Source organism: Triticum aestivum, chromosome 7B (assembly GCF_018294505.1).
Source record: "Triticum aestivum cultivar Chinese Spring chromosome 7B, IWGSC CS RefSeq v2.1, whole genome shotgun sequence".
Classification (NCBI taxonomy): Eukaryota; Viridiplantae; Streptophyta; class Magnoliopsida; order Poales; family Poaceae; genus Triticum; species Triticum aestivum.
This window is the reverse complement of record NC_057813.1, coordinates 535,684,295-535,703,305: the sequence shown is the minus strand read 5'-3', so window position 1 is coordinate 535,703,305 and position 19,011 is coordinate 535,684,295.

Below are 19,011 nucleotides of genomic sequence, written 5' to 3'. Positions count from 1 at the left end.
CTAATTGGCTCTGCTTCAACCCACTTTGTGAATTTGTCAACCGCCACCAAGAGGTGGGTCTTTTTATCTTTGGACCTTTTGAAAGGTCCAACCATGTCGAGTCCCCAGACTACAAACTGCCAAGTAATTGGAATCATCCTCAACTCTTGAGCCGGCAATTGAGCTCGTCGTGAGAATTTCTGACAACCGTCACATTTACTGACCAGATCCTCTGCATCAGCGTGACCCGTTAGCCAATAAAATCCATGAAGAAAAGCCTTAGCCACAAGGGACTTTGAACTGACATGATGACCACAATCTCCTTCATGAACCTCACAAAGAATTTCTTAACCTTCCTCAAGAGAGACACAACGTTGAAACGCCCCAGTGACACTGCGATGATGCAACTCGCCATTGGCAATTGTCATTGACTTAGACCGCCAGGTTATCTGCCTGGCCAAGGTTTCATCCTTAGGCAACTCAACCCGGGTCATGTAAACCAAATATGGCACTGTCCAATCTGGGATGACGTGAAGAGCCACCACCAATTGTGCTTCCGAGTCAGGAACAGCCAAGTCTTCCTCTGTAGGCAACTTGACAAAAGGGTTATGCAGAATATCCAAGAAGGTATTAGGTGGCACTGGCTTACACTGAGACCCTAGCCGGCTTAAAGCATCAGCCGCCTCATTCTTTCTGCGATCAATGTGCTCCACTTGGTAACCCTTGAAGTGTCCAACAATAGCATCAACCTCACGGCGATAAGCTGCCATGAGGGAATCGTTGGAATCCCACTTGCTTGAGACTTGTTGAGCCACCAGATCTGAGTCGCCAAAGCACCTTACCCGGCTTAAGCTCATCTCCTTATCCATCCGAAGACCATGGAGCAAGGCCTCATACTCAGCTGCATTATTAGTACAGGGAAACATCAACCTTAGCACATAACAACATTTGTCACCACAAGGGGAAGCCAAAACAACTCCAGCCCCCGAGCCCTCCAATTGCCTAGACCCATCAAAGTGAATAGTCCAATATGTGTTGTCCGGCTTCTCTTCCGGCACTTGCAGCTCTGTCCAAACGTTGATGAAGTCCACCAGTGCTTGAGACTTGATAGCAGTGCGTGGCACATACTTTAAACCGTGAGGCCCAAGTTCAATGGCCCACTTGGCGACTTGTCCTGTGGCTTCTCTGTTTTGAATGATATCTCCTAACGGAGCAGAGCTGACCACAGTGATGGGATGACCCAGAAAATATTGCTTAAGCTTCCAGCTTGCCATGAACACCCCATAAACGAGCTTCTGCCAATGTGGATATCTTTGCTTGGACTCAATAAGCACCTCACTAATGTAGTAAACCGGCCTTTGAACCGGATGTTCCTTGCCAGCCTCCTTGCGCTCCACCACAATGGCCACACTAACAGCACGTGTGTTAGCAGCCACATATAACAATAATGGCTCCTTATCAATGGGAGCAGCAAGGACCGGCGGCTCATCTAGCTGTCTCTTCAAATCTTCAAAGGCAGCGTTAGCAGCATCACTCTAGACAAAGTCGCCTGTCCTCTTCATCATCTGATACAACGGTATGGCCTTCTCACCTAACTGGCTTATGAACCGGCTTAAAGCAGCAATGCGACCCGCCAAACGCTGAACATCATTGATACACACCGACTTAGCCAAAGAGGGGATTGCCTTTATCTTCTCCGGGTTAGCCTCAATACCTTTGTTAGAAACCAGAAAACCCAAATGCTTGCCTGCGGGCACACCAAAAACACACTTGGCCGGGTTAAGTATCATCTTGTAGATCCGGAGATTATCAAAGGTTTCCTTCAGATCATCTATCAAGGTCTCCTTCTCTCTAGACTTCACCACAATGTCGTCCACATAAGCATGAACATGGGCCCAATCTGATTGTGAAGACAATTCTGCACACATCGCTGATAAGTCACCTGGGCACTCTTAAGCCCAAAAGGCATAGACACATAGCAGAAGGCTCCAAACAGAGTAATACAAGCCGTCTTCTCCTGGTCCTTAACTGCCATCTTGATCTGATGATATCCAGAATAAGCATCCAAGAAGCTCAAACGCTCACAACCCGCCGTAGCATCAATGATTTGATCAATACGGGGGAGAGCAAAAGGATCAGCCGGACAAGCCTTGTGTTAAATCCGTGTAATCCACACACATATGCCAGGTGTCGTTTTTCTTAAGCATGAGCACCGGGTTAGACAACCACTCTGGATGAAAAACTCCAATAATAAACCCGGCCGCTAAGAGCCGGGCCACTTCCTCACCAATGGCCTTACGCCTCTCCTCATTGAACCGCCAAAGAAATTATTTGACCGACTTAAATTTTGGATCAATATTGAGAGTGTGCTCAACGAGTTCTCTCGGTACACCCAGCATGTCAGAAGGTTTCCATGCAAAGATGTCCCGGTTCTTAAGGATGAACTCGATGAGCACGCTTTCCTATTTGGGATCCAAATTAGCACTGATACTGAACTGCTTGGATGAATCGCCAGGAACAAAATCAACTAGCTTGGTGTCGTCGGCTGACTTAAACTTCATCACCGGTTCATGCTCTGTGGTGGGTTTCTTCAAAGACGTCATGTCCGCCGGGTCAACATTGTCCTTGTAAAACTTCAACTCTTTAGCTGCACAGACCGACTCAGCATAAGCCGTGTCACCTTCTTCGCACTCCAAGGCTACCTTCCGACTGCCATGAACCGTAATGGTCCCTTTGTGACCCGGCATCTTGAGATGTAGATAAACGTAACACGGCCGCACCATGAACTTGACATAAGCCGGTCGTCCAAACATAGCATGATACAGGCTCTTGATCTTGATCACCTCAAAAGTTAACTTCTCAGCCCTGGAATCATGCTCATCTCCAAAGGCTACTTCTATGTCTTGAGCTTGCGTTGGTTTTCCTTGAAGAGGAAAGGGTGATGCAGCAATAGTAGCATAAGCATTTCCCCCCAGTTTTTGAGAACCAAGGTATCAATCCAGTAGGAGGCTCCTCAAAAGTCCCACGCACCTACACAAACAAACCAAGAACTCACAACCAACACAATAAAGGGGTTGTCAATCCCTTCACGGCCACTTGCGAAAGTGAGATCTGATAGAGATAGTATGATAAGATAAATATACTTTTGATATTTTATAATATAGATGCTAAAAGTAAAGATGCAAATAAAAGTAGATTGGAAGCAAATATGGTAAGAGATGGACCCGAGGGCCATAGGTTTCACTAGAGGCTTCTCTCAAGATAGCATAAGTATCACGGTGGGTGAACAAATTACTGTCGATCAATTGATAGAAAAGCGAATAATTATGAGATTATCTAGGCATGATCATGTATATAGGAATCACGTCCGCAACAAGTAGACCGACTCTTGCCTGCATCTACTACTATTACTCCACACATCGACCGACTCCTGCCTGCATCTAGAGTATTAAGTTCATAAAGAACAGAGTAACGCATTAAGAAAGATGACATGATGTAGAGGGATAAACTCATGAAATATGATATAAACCCCATCTTTTTATCCTCGATGGCAACAATACAATATGTGCCGTGCAACCCTTTCTGTCACTGGGTAAGGACACCGCAAGATTGAACCCAAAGCTAAGCACTTCTCCCATGGCAAGAAAGATCAATCTAGTAGGCCAAACCAAACTGATAATTCGAAGAGACTTGCAAAGATAACTCAATCATACATAAAAGAATTCAGAGGAGATTCAAATATTTCTCATAGATAAACTTGATCATAAACTCACAATTCATCGGATCTCGACAAACACACCGCAAAAAGAGATTACATCGAATAGATCTCCACAAGAGAGCGGGAGAACATTGTATTGAGATCCAAAAAGAGAGAAGAAGCCATCTAGCTAATAACCATGGACCCGAAGGTCTGTGGTAAACTGCTCACAACTCATCGGAAGGGCTATGGTGTTGATGTAGAGGCCCTCCATGGTCGATTCCCCCTCCGGCAGAGCGCCGGCGAAGGCTCCAAGATGGGATCTCGCGGATACAGAAGGTTACGGCAGTGGAAATTGTGTTTCGGGTGCTCCCTGGATGTTTTCGGGGTACGTAGGCTTATATAGGAGGAAGAAGTACGTCGGTGGCCGCCCAAGGGGCCCACAAGACAGGGGGCACGCCCCTGTAGAGGTGGGCGCGCCCTACCCTCTCGTGGCTGCCTCAGCTGCTTCTTGACTTGCACTCCAAGTCCTCTGGATCACGTTCGTTCCAAAAATCACGCTCCCGAAGGTTTCATTCCGTTTGGACTCCGTTTGATATTCCTTTTCTTCGAAATACTGAAATAGGAAAAAAAAACAGCAATACGGGCTGGGCCTCCGGTTAGTAGGTTAGTCACAAAAATGATATAAATGTGTAAAATAAAGCCCATAAACATCCAAAAGAGGTAATATAATAGCATGGAACAATCAAATATTATAGATACGCTGGAGACCTATCAAGCATCCCCAAGCTTAATTCTTGCTCGTCCTCGAGTAGGTAAATGATAAAAACAGAATTTTTGATGTGAAATGCTACCTAGCATAATTCTCAATGTAATTTTCTTTATTGTGGCATGAATGTTCAGATCCAAATGATTCAAAATAAAAGTTCATATTGGTAAAAGAAATAGTAACACTTCAAGCATACTAATCAAGGTAATCATGTCTTCTCAAAATAACATGGCAAAAGAAAGTTCATCCCTAAAAAATCATATAGTTAGGCTATGCTTCATTTTCGTCACACATAGATGTTCCCAACTTCTATACCCCCGATGACAAGCCAAGCAATTGTTTCATACTTAAATAATCTCAAACTTTTTCAACCTTCACGCAATACATGAGCGTGAGCCATGGATATAGCCCTATGGGTGGAATAGAATATGATGACGGGGATTGTGTGGAGAAGACAAAAAAGACAGAAAGTCTCACATTGACGAGGATAATCAACGGGCTATGGAGATTCCCATCAATTAATGTCAACATGAGGAGTAGGGATTGCCATGCAACAGATGCACTGGAGCTATAAATGAATGCTCAACAAAAGAAAACTAGTGGGTGTGCATCCAACTTGCTTGCTCACGAAGACCTAGGGCATTTGAGGAAGCCCATCGTAGGAATATACAAGCCAAGTTCTATAATTAAAAATTCCCACTAGTATGAAAAAGACAACCTATGAGACTCACTATATGAAAAACATGGTGCTACTTTGAAGCACAAAATATGAGACTCACTACATGAAGAACTTGGTGCTACTTTGAAGAACAAGTGTGGAAAAAGAGATAGTAGCATTGCCCTTTTTATTTATTTTCTTTTTTTTCTTTCTTTTTTTTCTTTTTTTCTTTGGCCTTTCTTTTTTTTCCTTTTTTTCTTTTTGGGCAATGCTCTGATAATGATGATCATCACACTTTCATTGATTACAACATATGAATTACAACTCAAAACTAGAACAAGATATCACTCTATATGAATGCCTCCGGCGGTGTACCGGGATGGTGCAATGAATCAAGAGTGACATGTATGAAAAATAATGCATGGTGGCTTTGCCACAAATACGATGTCAACTACATGATCATGCAATGGCAATATGACAAAAGTAAAGTATGTCATGATGATGATGAATGGAACGGTGGAAAGTTGCATGGAAATATATCTCGGAATGGCTATGGAAATGCCATAATAGGTAGGTATGGTGGCTGTTTTTAGGAAGATATAAGAAGGTTTATGTGTGACAGAGCGTATCGTATCACGGGGTTTGGATGCACCAGCGAAGTTTGCACCAACTCTCAAGGTGAGAAAGGGCAATGCACGGTACCGAAGAGGCTAGCAATGGTGGAAAGGTAAAAGTGCGTATAATCCATGGACTCAACATTAGTTAAAAGAACTCATATACTTATTGCAAAAATTTAGAAGTCATCAAAAATCAAGCAGTACGCGCATGCTCCTAGGGGGATAGATTGGTAGGAAATGACCATCGCTCGTCCCCGACCGCCACTCATAAGGATGCACAAGCCAGGTACACTTCATGTTTCAAATTTGTTACACAACTTTAAACATACGTGCATGCTACGGGACTTGCTAACTTCAACACAAGCATTCTTTAAATTCATAATCACCCAACTAGCATAACTTTAATATCACTACCTCCATATCTCAAAACAATTATCAAGTATCAAATTGATCATAGCATCCAATTCACTTCCTATGATAGTTTTTATTATACCCAACTTGGATGCTCATCATTCTAGGACCAAATTTATAACCAAAGCAAAGAACATGCTGTTCTAAAAGACTCTTAAAATAATATAAGTGAATCATGAGAGACTAGCAATTTCTTCAAAATTGTGCCACCGCCGTGCTCTAAAAATATAAGTGAAGCACTAGAGCAAAAACTATCAAGCTCAAAAGATATAAGCGAAGCACATAGAGTATTCTAGCAAATTCTAATAAAGTAGGATTCTCCCAAAAGGTGTGTACAGCAAGGATGATTGTGGTAAACTAAAAAGCAAAGACTAATATAATAAACGATGCTCCAAGCAAAACACATATCATGTGACAAATAAAAATATAGCTCCAAGTAAAGTTACCAATGAACGAAGACGAAAGAGGGGATGCCTTCCCGGGGAATCGCCAAGCTTAGGATTTTGGATATTCTTGAATATCTTGGGGTGCCATGGGCATCCCCAAGCTTAGGATTTTGCCACTCCTTATTCCATAGTCCATAAAAGCTTTACCCAAAACTTGAAAACTTGACAACACAAAACTCAACAGGAAATCTTATAAGCTCCGTTAGTGAAAGAAAAGAAAACCACCACATAAGGTACTGTAATGAACTCATTCTTTATTTATTTTGGTGTTAAACCTACTGTATTCCAACTTCTCTATGGTTTATAAACTATTTTACTAGCCATAGATGCATCAAAATAAGCAAACAACACACGAAAAACAGAATCTGTCAAAAACAGAACAGTCTGTAGAAATATGTAACTAACGCAAACTTCGGGAACTCTAAAAATCCTACCAAAATAGGAAGTACTGGAAAATTTGTTTATTGATCAGAAGAAAAAACAATAAATGCAAAATCACGTTTCTGTGATTTATTGAATTTGTTCTCGTGAGTGCAAAGTTTTTGTTTTTCAGCAGAATCAAATCAACTATTATCATAGGTTATCCTATAGGTTCTACTTGGCACAAACACTAATTAAAAGATAAAAACACATCTAAACATAAATTATATGCAAAATTTATTGAATAACAGCAAGTAAAAATATCGGGTGTCTCCCAACAAGCGCTTTCCTTTAAAGACTTTTTAGCTAGGCATTGAGATTTCAATGATGCTCACATGAAAGACAAGAATTGAAGCATAAAGGGAGCATCATAAAACATGTGATAAATATCTAAGTCTAACATACTTCCTATGCATAGGCATTTTATAAGCAAACAAATTTGCAAGGCAAGCAAAAACTAGCATATGCAAAAGATACGATAGCAATCTCAACATAACGAGAGGTAGTTTAATAGGATAAAAAATTCTACGACCATATTTTCCTCTCTCATAAGAACTACATGTAGGATCATAGGCAAATTCAACAAAATAGCTATCACAAAACATATTCTCAACATGATCCACATGCATGCAAAGTTGACACTCTTCCAAGATAGTGGGATTAACATTAACTAAAGTCATGACCTTTCCGAACCCACTTTTATCAAAAATATCATAAGATTGAACATACTCCAAATATGTGGGATCTAAAGTTTACACTCTTCCAAACCCACTTTCAACATTATTGCAAACACTATTATCAATCTCATATTCATCATGGGGCTTAAATAAATATTCAAGGTTATAAGAAGAATCACCCCAATCATGATCATTGAAACAAGTAGTAGACATAGCAAAACTAGCATCCCCAAGCTTAGGGTTTTGCATATTATTAGCACAATTGACATCAAGAGAATTTATAGGAAAATCATTGCAATCATGCCTTTTATTCAAGGAGTTATCGTGAATCTCTTCATAAATTTCTTCATCATAATTTTCAGACTCACAAATTTTGAGCAAAGTTTCATAAAGATAATCTAGTGCACAAAACTCACTAGCAATTGGTTCATCATAATTAGATCTCTTAAAAGGATTAGCAAGCAGATGAGGATCCATAGATCTTAGGTTCTCTGTTTAGCAATAAATAAGCATCTAATCCAACCAAACAAGCAAACGAAAGGGCAAGAAAAAGAGAGAGAAGATTGGGAAAGAGAGTGCAAATAAAACGGCAAGGGTGAAGTGGGGGAGAGGAAAACGAGAGGCAGATGGCAAATAATGTAAATGCGAGGGAGATGAGTTTGTGATGGGTACTTGGTATGTCTTGACTTGAGCGAAGACCTCCCCGGCAATGGCGCCAGAAATCCTTCTTGCTACGTATTGAGCTTGCGTTGGTTTTCCTTGAAGAGGAAAGGGTGATGCTGCAATAGTAGCGTAAGTATTTCCCTCAGTTTTTGAGAACCAAGGTATCAATCCAGTAGGAGGCTCCTCAAAAGTCCCACGCACCTACACAAACAAACCAAGAACTCGCAACCAACGTAATAAATGGGTTGTCAATCCCTTCACGGCCACTTGCAAAAGTGAGATCTGATAGAGATAGTATGATAAGATAAATATATTTTTGCTATTTTATAATATAGATGCAAAAAGTAAAGATGAAAATAAAAGTAGATTGGAAGCAAATATGATAAAAGATAGACCCGAGGGCCATAGGTTTCACTAGAGGCTTCTCTCAAGATAGCATAAGTATTACGGTGGGTGAACAAATTACTATCGAGCAATTGATAGAAAAGTGAATAATTATGAGATTATCTAGGCATGATCATGTATATAGGCATCACGTCCGCAACAAGTAGACCGACTCCTCCTGCATCTACTACTATTACTCCACACATCGACCGACTCCTGCCTGAATCTATAGTATTAAGTTAGAACAGAGTAACACATTAAGCAAGATGACATGATGTAGAGGGATAAACTCATGCAATATGATATAAACCCCATCTTTTTATCCTCGATGGAAACAATACAATACGTGCCTTGCAACCCTTTCTGTTACTGGGTAAGGACACCGCAAGATTGAACTCAAAGCTAAGCACTTCTCCCATGGCAAGAAAGATCAATCTAGTAGGACAAACCAAACTGATAATTCGAAGAGACTTGCAAAGATAACTCAATCATACATAAAAGGATTCCGAGAAATTCAAATATTTCTCATAGATAAACTTGATCATAAACCCACAATTCATCGGATCTCGACAAACACACCGCAAAAAGAGATTACATCGAATAGATCTCCACAAGAGAGGGGGAGAACATTGTATTGAGATCCAAAAAGAGAGAAGAAGCCATCTAGCTAATAACTATGGACCCGAAGGTCTGTGGTAAACTACTCACAACTCATCGGAAGGGCTATGGTGTTAATGTAGAGGCCCTCCATGGTCGATTCCCCCTTCGGCAGAGCACCGGCGAAGGCTCCAAGATGGGATCTCGCGGATACAGAAGGTTACGACGGTGGAAATTGTGTTTCGGGTGCTCCCTAGATGTTTTCGGGGTACGTAGGCTTATATAGGAGGAAGAAGTACGTTGGTGGCCACCCAAGGGGCCCACGAGACAGGGGGCATGCCCTGTAGGGGTGGGCGTGCCCTACCCTCTCGTGGCCGCCTCGGCTGCTTCTTGACTTGCACTCCAAGTCCTTCGGATCACGTTCGTTCCAAAAATCACACTCCCGAAGGTTTCATTCCGTTTGGACTCCGTTTGATATTCCATTTCTTCGAAATACTGAAATAGGCAAAAAAATAGCAATACAGGCTGGGCCTCCGGTTAGTAGGTTAGTCCCAAAAATGATATAAATGTGTAAAATAAAGCCCATAAACATCCAAAAGGGGTAATATAATAGCATGGAACAATCAAAAATTATAGATACGTTGGAGACGTATCAGCTACCTCCAGTTCAATCTTGCCAACTGGATACGCCGACTTACCAGGAACCACGCCATGGAAAACAGCATTGGATTGCTTAAGATTCTTATTAGTTAACCCCATGCGATGGAAGGTTTCATAATAAAGGATATTGATGCTTCTGCCTCCATCCATGAGTACCTTAGTAACCTTGTAACCACGAACTTGAGGTGCCACCACCAAAGCCAGGTGACCCGGGTTATCAACCCGGGGCAGGTGATCCGCCCGGCTCCACATAATGGGCTACTCACGCCATCACAAGTACTGGGGAACTACCGGCTCAACAGCATTCACTGCCCTCTTGTGAAGCTTCTGGTCCCGTTTGCACAAACTTGTGGTGAAAACGTGATACTACCCACTGCTTAACTGCTTTGGATGACTTTGATACCCGGATTGCTGCTACTGACCCCCTTGGCCAGACTGCTGGTTGCCTTGATTATATATGCCCTGGTTATTTTGGTGGCTCTGAAAGCCGGAATTATTGCCGCCACCTCCATAACCCGGGCCTTGAAAACCGTCGCCGCCCGAGCCGCCACCTGGCCCATTATTGCTGTCAAACATGTTAGAATTCTTGAAAGTCTTCATGATTGTACAATCCTTCCATAGGTGAGTGGCCGGCCTCTGTTGAGTATCATGCCTTGGACAGGGCTCATTTATCAACTACTCAAGAGTGGGACCTGACCCGCCGGACCGAGGAGGTGGTCTCCCCTTACGTTGTTGATTGTTGCCCTGTGCATTAGCACAAACTCTGAGCTACCATCAGCCTTACATTTATTGTTGCCTCCCTGATTCATCGGGTTATGCTGAGGACCCTTGGCGTTACCGCTCTTCTTTCCCTTCCCTGTCTTCTCATCGTCAGACTCAGGATCCTTGGTACTCTCAGAGTCGGCGTATTTGACTAGAGCTGCCATCAGCTGGCCCATGTCATTACAATCGCGCTTGAGCCGCCCCAGCTTCTGTTTCAAAGGCTCAAAACAACAATTTTTCTCCAACATTAAGACTGTAGAGCCGGCATCCATCTTATCAGACAAATGTATTATGGCCTTGACCCGGCGCACCCAATGGGTCGTGGATTCACCTTCCTCTTGCTTGCATTTAGTTAAGTCAACAATTGACATGGGCTTCTTGCATGTATCTTTGAAGTTCTGAATAAACCGAGCCTTTAACTCTGCCCATGAACCGATGGAATTAGGCGGAAACCCCTTCAACCAAGTGCATGCCATTCCATCCAACATCATGGTGAAGTACTTGGCCATCGCAGCATCACTGACCTCCAGTAGCTCCATGACCATCTCATAGCTTTCAATCCATGCCCCAGGCTGTAAGTCGACCGTGTAATTAGGCACCTTTCAAGGCCCCTTGAAATCCTTGGGCAAATGCTCATTACATAGAGCCGGCACCAGGCAAGGGACACCTCCGGTCCTAGTGGTCACACCTACTTCAATAGAAGTCATTGGGTAAACCAGAAATGGCTAGTAAGCCGCTCGCTGAGCCGCCTGCTCAGCCACCTGCTCAGCCGCCCGCTCAGCCTCTTGACGTATCCTGTCCTGATCAATCAAGTTAGGAGCTCCATCATGCGCTGGGTCATGCCTGCACGGCTGGTCACGGCGCTGGGCGTTGCTTGAAACGGCCGCTGAATCCATGTGCCTACTATAGCTCGGGCTCCGGGTTGCATGCCAGCCATGAAGATCCATACTCGGCTTGGCGGCTCAAAGGGGTCCGAAATACTACTGCCATCGAAATAGCCCCCGAGCCCGCTGTCTTGCAGTTGGTACAAAGAATCCGTCTCACCCGTGGACGACTCACCATCAGAACAGATGGCCGTCTCACCAGCGGACATAGATCCTTCAGAAAATTCCCCTCCATGGATGCATCCCATGAAGGCACGTTTCATGGCAGGCTGAGCCCGGGCGGGTCTTGCAGGCTGAGCCGTCTCGACGATGTCGGTGTAGATGTCCGGCTCAGGGTCCGGCTCGCCGATCTTGCCGATGAAGACGTGGATTCAGCCGAAGGGGACCCGGTACCCATACTCAATTGAGCCGGCGTTGGGCCCCCAGCCCGCGACGACTCTGGGTCATCCGGCCCACAGCATATCCCTTGAGCCCTTTGAAGCTGCCCTTCAAGAACTCAAATCCACCATGCACTGGCCCCACGGTGGGCGCCAACTGTCGTGGAATTGTCACATCAGATGTCCTAGTGAAAGGACTTAGTCATGGAGCCATCGCAACTAGGAAGCTTAAAGGGGTTAATCGGGACAAAGGAGATGGGGTTTATACTGGTTCAGCCCATTACGGTGAAGGTAAAAGCCTACGATCCATTTTTGAGTGGGATTGCTTATGTCTCGATTACCAGGGAGCGAATCCGCTTGACCTAGTTCTTGATCTGATGTTACTTGTCCTCAACCGCCACCGGCTCGTCCCTTTATATACAGAGGTCGACATCCAGCGGCTCTCAGAATCCCGACCGGCTCATAAACAGTGTCCGGCTCGGTCTCTCTCTATTCCTGCCTTACAATCAAGTTACATACATATGGCGGTTTATCTCTACGGGCCTTAAGTCGCCTTTGGGCCTTGGGCCCTTAACAGAGCCGCCATCTTCCAGCATTGTCTTGGGTTTGAAGAATCGTCATAGGTATAACTCGGCCCCTCCTGGGCGGGTCATACCTAATAGTTATATCCCCAACAATATGCAAAAACTATCAGGACTAAGTTCATGATAAGTTAAAGTTCAATTAATCATATTACTAAAGAACTCCCACTTAGATAGACATCCCTCTAGTCATCTAAATGATCACGTGATCCATATCAACTAAACCATGTCCGATCATCACGTGAGATGGAGTAGGTTTCAATGGTGAACATCTCTGTGTTGATCATATCTACTATATGATTCACATTCGACCTTTCAGTCTCAGTGTTCCGAGGCCGTATCTGCATATGCTAGGCTTGTCAAGTTTAACCTGAGTATTCTGCACGTGCAAAACTGGCTTGCACCCGTTGTATGTGAACGTAGAGCTTATCACACCCGATCATCATGTGGTGTCTCGGCACGACGAACTGTAGCAACGGTGCATACTCAGGGAGAACACTTATACCTTGAAATTTAGTGAGGGAACATCTTATAATGCTACCGCTGTACTAAGCAAAATAAGATGCATAAAAGATAAACATGACATGCAATCAAAATATGTGACATGTTATGGCCATCATCATCTTGTGCCTTTGATCTCCATCTCCAAAGCACCGTCATGATCTCCATTGTCACTGGCTTGACACCTTGATCTCCATTATATCTTCGTTGTCGTCTCACCAACTATTGTTTCTACAACTACCGCTACCGCTTAGTGATAAAGTAAAGCAATTACATGGCGATTGCATTTCATATAATAAAGCAACAACCATAAGGCTCCTGCCAGTTGCCGATAACTTTTACAAAACATGACCATCTCATACAAAAACTTATATCACATCATGTATTGACCATATCACATCACAACATGCCCTGCAAAAACAAGTTAGACGTCCTCTACTTTGTTGTTGCAAGTTTTACGTGGCTGCTACGGGCTTCTAGCAAGAACCGTTCTTACCTATGCATCAAAACCACAACGATTTTTTGTCAAGTGTGTTGTTTTAACCTTCAACAAGGACCGACCGTAGTCAAACTCGACTCAACTAAAGTTGGAGAAACAGATACCTGTCAGCCACATGTGTGCAAAGCACGTCGGTAGAACCGGTCTCATGAACGTGGTCATGTAATGTTGGTCTGGGCCATTTCATCCAACAATACCGCCAAATCAAAGTAAGACACTGGTGGTAAGCAGTATGACTATAATCTCCCACAACTCTTTGTGTTCTACTCGTGCATATCATCTACGCGTAGACCTGGCTCGGATGCCACTGTTGCGGAACGTAGCAAGCAATTTAAAAAAATCCTACGCTCACGCAAGATCTATCTAGGAGATGCATATATAGCAACAAGAGGGGGAGAGTGTGTCCACGTACCCTCGTAGACTGAAAGCGGAAGCGTTAGTTTAACGCGGTTGGTGTTGTCGAACTTCATCTCGTTCCGACCGATCAAGCACCGAACGTACGACACCTCCAAGTTCAGCACATGTTTAGCTCGATGATGTCCCTCGAACTCTTGATCCAACAGAGGGTCGAGGAAGAGTTTCATCAGCACGACGGTGTGGTGACGGTGATGATGATGTGATCCGCGCAGGGCTTCGCCTAAGCACAATGACACTATGACCGGAGGAGTAAACTTTAGAGGGGGCACCGCGCACGGCTAAGAGAACAATTGATGTGTCTTTGGGGTGCCCCCCGCCCCGTATATAAAGGAAGGGAGGAGGAGGCAGCCGGCCAGGAGGGGCGCGCCATGGGGGGAGTCCTACTAGGACTCCACTCCTAGTAGGATTGCCCCCCCCTTTTCCTTTGTTATCGGAGGGGAAAAGGAAGGAGAGGGAGAGGGAGAGGGAAAGGGGGCGCCGCCCCCTCCCTAGTCCAATTTGGACTGCCTATGGGGGGGTGCAGCCACCCCTTGCGGCCCTCCTCTCTCTCCACTAAGGCCCATGTAGGCCCAATACTTCCCCGGGGGTAAACCCGGGCATGGGCAGAACGGCCCGACGACCCGGCCCGAGCCCGGGCCCGGCCGGGCTTGACACTTGGGTCGGGCCCGGGCTTTGTCTTGCAGCCCGAAAGGTAGTTCGGGCCGGGCTCGGGCTTCTCTTTTTCCATTTTTCATGCCGGGCTTTCGGGCTACGGGCCAGGTTTGCACGTACACGTACTAAAAACAGCGTTCGGGCCGGGCTTTCGGGCTTCGGGTTTGATTTCGGTCCAGGCTCGGGCTTGAAATCAGGGAGTATTTCAGGTTTCGGGCCGGGCTTGGGCTTGAGAAATGAAGGTTGGGCTTTTACAAGCCCGGCCTGGCCCGACGTTTGCCCAGGTTTACCCGGGGGGTTCCGGTGACCCCTCGGTACTCCGGTAAAATACCCGAACCACTTGAAACCATTCCGATGTTCGGATACTACCTTCCAATATATGAATCTTTACCTCTCGACCATTTCGAGACTCCTCGTCATGTCGGTGGTCTCATCCGGGACGCCGAACAAACTTCGGTCACCAAAACACATAACTCATAATACAAATCGTCATCGAACGTTAAGCGTACAGGTCATACGTGTTTGAGAACTATGTAGACATGATAGAGACACATCTCCGATCAATAACCAATAGTGGAACCTGGATTCTCATTTTTTTATCGTAATCTGGATGCTCATATTGGTTCCTACATATTCTACGAAGATCTTTATCGATCAAACCGCAATAACAACATATGTTATTCCCTTTGTCATCGGTATGTTACTTGCCTGAGATTCGATCATCGGTATCCTCCACCTAGTTCAATCTTGTTACCGGCAAGTCCCTTTACTCGTTACCATCTCGTAACTAACTCATTAGTCACATTGCTTGCAAGGCTTATAGTGATGAGCATTATCGAGAGGGCCCAGAGATACCTCTCTGATACACGGAGTGACAAATCCTAGTCTCGATCTATGTCAACCCAACAAACACCTTCGGAGACACCTATAGAGCATCTTTATAATCACCCAGTTAGATTGTGATGTTTGATAGCACACAAGGTGTTCCTCCGGTATTCGGGAGTTGCACAATCTCATAGTCAGAGGAACATGTATAAGTCATGAAGAAAGCAATAGCAATAAAACTTAACGATCATTATGCTAAGCTAACGGATGGGTCTTGTCCATCACATCATTCTCTAATGATGTGATCCCGTTCATCAAATGACAACACATGTCTATGATCAGGAAACTTAACCATCTTTTATTAACGAGCTAGTCAAGTAGAGGCATACTAGGGACACTTTGTTTTGTTTATGTATTCACACATGTACTAAGTTTCCGGTTAATACAATTCTAGCATGAATAATAAACATTTATCATGATATAAGGAAATATAAATAACAACTTTATTAGTGCCTCTAGGGCATATTTCCTTCAGTTCAAGCCGCATACAAGGGAGATTCCACAAGACTTGGCGCCCAAGACGAGGACTCCTCTAAACCCTAGGCCTCCGATGTATTATATAAACCGAGTCCAGGATAGTCAATAAATAATCGCATATTCATTAGAACAATATCGTGGTAGATACATGTACTCTATACTATCCCCCATATAAATACAAGCAAAAGTAGGACGTAGGGAATTTTATCTCTTCGAGAGAGCCCGAACTTGGGTAAAACCATGTGTCCGTGTTACCATCGCTCCAAGATGCCTAGCTTAGGACCCTTACTACGAGATATGCCTGACATAGAACTGACAGCCGGGAAAATTCCTCCGGATGTTTTCCCTCTTCATTTGCAACTTGTAGTATTGCATTAGGTCAACCCTATCGCTGCATATTGTCATGTCATGCTTAGTGATGCATCTGTTTGCATTCTATTTACTGTTTCTTCCCCCTCTTCTCTCTAGTAGACCCCGAGACTGATGCTGCCCCTGTGATCGACTACGTCATCGACGACCCTTCTTCCTTTTCAACAGAGCTTCTTGGCAAGCAAACCCCCTTATGCTTGCATTAGAACTGCTACTGCTTTTGTACGATCCTATTCTGATGCAAAGCTTGTTTTTGTAACCTACAATTGTTACCTTACCTACTTATCCTAAACTGCTTAGTATAGGTTGCTTAGTGATCCACTAGTGACCCCTCACCTTGTCCTAGTTGCCCTGCTTTATGTGCCATGACTCGATCAACATGATGGATGTCCAGAGCCCGACACATCACATCACCCCCCTTAGTTGTACGACACTCGAGGGTTACTAACGAGTGCCGAGGGTGATACCTCGTATAACACTTCTGATATTAACTCTGTAGTGTAGTTAATCAGTCGTGGTCATCAAGGGTGGTTCCTCCTTCACCACTCCAAATAACGACTCTGTCGTGCAACCCCGCAAGTGTGGACCATAGAGGGCGATTCCTCCAAATCCACCTTAACGATTACATCAAGTGGGAATCCATCGAGGGTGATTCCTCGGGTTTTTTGTAGTGTGGTTACTTTGACTTTACCACATAACCATGACTGAAGTTGGGTCGGCCCCGAGGGGTACCCGCGAGAGAAAAGTGAAGTCGGGTTGACCGTGAGTGTACCCGCGAGTTGATGTGTCGTCGTGTTAATCTGGAGGATACCAGCGAGTTTTCCACGCGGCATGCTCGGGCATTCTTAGCCCTTGTCGTATGTCCGCGAGACGGGGCGATGAAACCACATATCGTGGAACATTGATTGTTACCGCGTGCTCCCAAGACACTAACGGTTTGGATATGTGATCCGAGTAGGCCTCTGACCTTATCATACTAACCACCACGCGGGAATAAGTATGGGCACTCTACATGATATATATCAGCTGAAAGCTCTTCGGACGTCAGCGACTGAGCGGCGCGCACCCGGGTGGCCCACGTAAGCACCTGCCTTGCATAAGGAGGTTGCCAGGACTAACATCTGTCACATGACACAACATGCAGGAGTGCAAAGGGTGATGGGCCCAAGACCCCTGCGCTTAGGATCTTGACCGATGTGCTAGCCTCTCTGTTGAGTCTAGGTAGGATTGCGGTGTGTTGATCGGCCATGGCCGGTCATGACCGGATGGTGTGTCCGACCGGAGTTGATCGAGCATGTTGGGTAAGTTTGTGCACCCCTGCAGGGAAGATTGATCTATTCGAATAGCCGTGTCCATGGTAATGGACGCTCGGAGTTGTATCCCGATCGATACAACTAGAAATGAATGTTGAGGCATGAATTGGATATGCGGCTCCGAGATTGCTTTCTCGCAGGGAGTCAATGAAGGATCTCTGGGCGTTAATGCTACAACATACTACTACTTTATATTATGCTAATCTGCACTCTTTTAATGTTGCAAGATGCTAGTCTTCGATAGGCTAGGCTTTCCCTTCTCTTCTGGCATTTCTGCAGTCTAGTCCCATCCCTTCGATACCGATGCATACTTAGCATAGTTCTGATGTAAGTCTTGCGAGTAGTTTCGATGAGTACTCACAGTTGCATTGCTACTTCTTTTCCCCCATACTCGATTGTTGCGATCAGATGGCGGATCCCAAGAGCCGGACGCCGCCGACAATGACTACAACTACTCTGACGGTTCCTTCTATTACGTGCAATCCGTCGACGACCAGGAGTAGTTAGGAGAATCGCAGGTAGGAGGCATGCGCCTCTCCGATCTGTATCCATGTTTGTGCTAGCCATCTTACGGCACCTTGTTTAACTTAATGTCTGTACTTAGATATTGTCGCTTCCATTGACTCGTTTGTGTTGAGCTTATGTATTCGAGCCCTCGAGGCCCCTGGCTTGCAATATTAAAGCTTGTATCCTTTTATTTGTGTTCAGAGTTGTGTTGTGATATCTTCCCATGAGTCTCTGATCTTGACCGTACACATTTGCGTGTATGATTAGTGTACGATTGAATCGGGGGCATCACGCCCACCCGCGGGTGCTATGCATTTGGTATGGCGGAAACTTCTTGCGTTCCTAGAACTCACGATGGACATGAATCCAAAAGGTTGATGCCTTTTGTTCGGCGCCGACCTTGGGATCTTGCCCAATGTCCCTCTAGCACTCACCAAGGAGCTTGTCCTTGAACGGCGTGTATGCCTTCGTCCGCTTTGCTCTTGTGCTTCAGTGGCTTGTTTGGCGACCTCGGTCTCGAACAAAGGCTCCCGTTGATGTCCAACTCATCCTCTTCCTCGAGGCCGCGTAGTCCTCCGGAAACTCGTGGTCGAGCGGGAAGCCGTCAAGGTCCAAGCCGACCTGATCTCGCATGAAGGTGTCCTGCACGACAGCTTGATCATAGGCGACCGGCGTTCGGGCGTACTGGCTTGGGGTCTCCTCGGGATCGTACGCAGCCACGGCGGCATTGCCAGCGGAGGCAGCGGCCGTCGTACCACCGTCGAAGATGATGTTCTCCAAGATGAAACGGTTGGTCGTTTCCTCATCGGC